General features: G+C 46.4%; 1 pseudogene; it reads right to left on the bottom strand.

Moving 5' to 3' along the window:
• Positions 1-211: 211 nt before the first annotated feature.
• Positions 212-738, bottom strand: LOC102823220 (annotated as a pseudogene).
• Positions 739-3,109: the final 2,371 nt, after the last annotated feature.

Genomic DNA, 3,109 nt, shown 5'->3' with positions numbered 1-3,109 from the left:
CCCTTTCTAGTTGGTCCAACCATTGCCCAGATGGCGACTTCCCACACCTCTCATGCACACAGAGCTCCAGGCTCTCAGGCTAGCCAGGCCCATGCAGTTTGCTCCCTGCACCACCATGACCCCCGGGGAGCTCAGGTCCTAACAAATACATTTCCTAGAGCCTTGCCCTTCATGGGCCACTTGGGGGGTCATGGCCAGTGTGGTGGCCTTACTAGTTGACCTTCACTGTCTTGATATCACACACAAAATTCTGGGCCAAGCAGATGCCAAGTATCTGAAGGAGGGCGATGTCCACAGAGACCCACCCTGGTCCATGACGATAAGGTTGTCCTGCGGCCATTTCTCAAACTGGCCCACTCAGCCTTTGGTGTGGTTGGAGCTCTGCTGCTTCAGTTCCTGTTTGAGCTGGATGTCGTCTCCACGATGGGTGTTGAGAATGTCCTCTGCAGGATCTCTGAGGCAGCAGGAGAAGGGCACCCCATAGCAATCCATGCGCGGGGTCAAGTCAGTGCAGTTGTAGTAGATATTGAGGTTCCAGTCGTTGGACCCTCAGGCTCCACAGCAAGACCAATAATCCTGAGCAAAGTCATTGAGGTTCTAGAGGTCAGTGTTGTTCTGGTAGGCCTTGACACTGTTGTTGATTAAGAGGTTGAGCTGGGCTTGAATCCAGTCCTTGAAGATGAAGGCCAAGATCCCCATTGCCAGCTCCAAGAAGAAGATGAGGCCAAGGAACACAGATTACCAGAAGACAATGTTGAAGCCAAACAGAAAGTATTTCCCTCAGCAGCCGACCTCAGGTTCTTGGAAGTGCTGGTGCTTGCTGGGCATGCTGAGCGACTGCCCTCCTGCGGGAGAACTGGAGCTGGGAGCTGGGAGCTAGGCACAGCCCTACGCCAGTTACCCCGGACTAGAGCCATCCCCGCATCTAGTGGGGTGGCTGCAGCATAGTGTTTAAATCTAAGGATTTGAACAGAAAAAAATGTTCACAGTTTATGAAATCTCTCATTGGGCCAGGGAGTGGGGCAGACAAGTAACCGTGACATATGGTGTCTAGTAATGGTCCATTTATATCCCCTGAGAGGGAGAGGAGGTCACTCTCATGTCCAAGAGATAAAAATATTGTTGTTATTCAGTGCCATTGAGTCGCTACCAACTCATAGCGACCCTGTATAGGGTTTCTGTGGAGTGGCTGATAAGCTTGAACTGCTGACCCTGAGGTTCAAATGGACCTTGCAGTCCAGTGCATTAACCCGCTGAAATTGGCAAACAACTGCCTCAAGCATTGGGGATCAGCTTTTCACAACTCAAGAAGGAGGGCTTCATGAGGCTACTGCCTGAGTATTTGTCTTCTGCCTCTTTTTGACTCTTTTGCTAGATGCCATTTGAGTTGAGGACCCAGTGGAGGCTGTCAAGTAGGAAATGCCCCAGGACAGGGCATCTGAAATTCAGTGCTGTCAGTCTGAAAAAAGAGTGGTAGGAATCACCTGGCCTAACACATTCATGTTACAGATGGGAAACCGGAGACTCTGAGGGACTCTGTGACTTGCCCTAGATTCCTACAAGTGAGCAACAGAACAGCCAGAGCCTTGCCTTCCAGCCAGTAGATTTTCCATGACACAATATAACACATGAATCATCTGGAGAAGGCAACCTAGACTTCAGAGGGCGGTGGCAGCAACTGTACAGAGATTTAGATATGTAGCTATGGCAGTACCCCATGTCTCAAAGAAAGGGGCTGCCCTGAAGAAACCATGTCTAGTGTTAGCCTCAGATATGTATATGACCAATGGGTATTTCAGTCAGAGTAACAAACTCTTTATCTGGAGAAAGAAACAGGTTTGGGCAAGGAGCCAGGGAATGCAGGTGCTCACTGGGCGGTCACAGTCATAGCAGATTGCTTTGACTTGTCAGAAGGAACCCCACCTTGGGAAGGTCTCCCAGGGCTCTGTGACTGGCTAGGAGTCTGTGACTTTGACAAGGGTGGCACCCTCTAACATATGGCTCCCATTTGACCACCAAGTCAGAACCATTTTTATGAAAAGGCTGTTGCTTTCCAGGGATTCTGGCATGTGAATTCCAAACAGGATCAAGAACATCTGGAGAACTTGGAACTAGCAACATGTTTAGGTCATGGCCTCTAGGCAAGAGATCAGCAAACTGAGTCACTGAAATCTCTCTTTTATGAAGCATTAGCTGTAGGTCTGGAAGCAACACTTAGGCAAGCCCATGTAAGTGGAGCTGTTTCCCACCACCCATTTCCCTGGGTTGGGCTTGTATTGGAGCCCAAGTATCAGATGTGAATGTTGCTTTCTAGCTAAGTAATTTAGAAAGCATGAGGAAAGAGAATGCTCATGGAATCATGGGAGAAGTTGAGACAGGTGGCAGAAGACTGAGCCTTTACATATCTGGAGTATTTGGAAGAAAGTTGTGGGTATAGACTTTTTCTCCCAGGAGATGGAAAATCACTCTGGAATATGTTGATGAACTGCATTATCTTTTAAAGTCTGATTAGGTATCACAAAATGGGAGCTTTGCGTTTCTTGTTCCTCGTATTTTCTATGCTTGGAAAGAAAGGAAAAGAGAATAACTTGAAACTTCACAGTGTGTATGATGTAAGTCTTACTCAGAAACTGAATTTGTTGGAAAGTAATTATATAGTTAGAATTTGGAATCCAAGATGGTGATGGTGGTTAGTTGGCATTGAATCATCTCCGACTCATGATGGCTTGAGGTGGAGTAGAACAAAACATGGCCCGGTTCTGTACCACCTTTATGATCTTTGGAATCCACTATAGCGCTCTTTATTTTGGCCCATTCCCCACCATTTACTCACACAGCAGTTATCATTTTAGCACATACAACTTTGTAGATTTCAAATTTCTTGTCTCTTTAACCCTTAGATTTTAAGCGTCTTTGTGGCTTTCTCCCATATTTTATTTATCCTCTACCAATAGCACCCATTGAAAGACCAAAAATAATGATATGTCAGAGTGATAATTGCCAGTAATGATCATAACAATGATTAAACACATGCAGCATTTCATATGTTGCTTCAGAGCACTTGCAAGTACATTGTATCCCTTCAAGTTTTGAATAAGCCTGTAACAAA

Source organism: Chrysochloris asiatica, unplaced genomic scaffold (genome assembly GCF_000296735.1).
Source record: "Chrysochloris asiatica unplaced genomic scaffold, ChrAsi1.0 scaffold00065, whole genome shotgun sequence".
Classification (NCBI taxonomy): domain Eukaryota; kingdom Metazoa; phylum Chordata; class Mammalia; order Afrosoricida; family Chrysochloridae; genus Chrysochloris; species Chrysochloris asiatica.
This window is presented reverse-complemented; position numbering and strand designations above follow the sequence as displayed.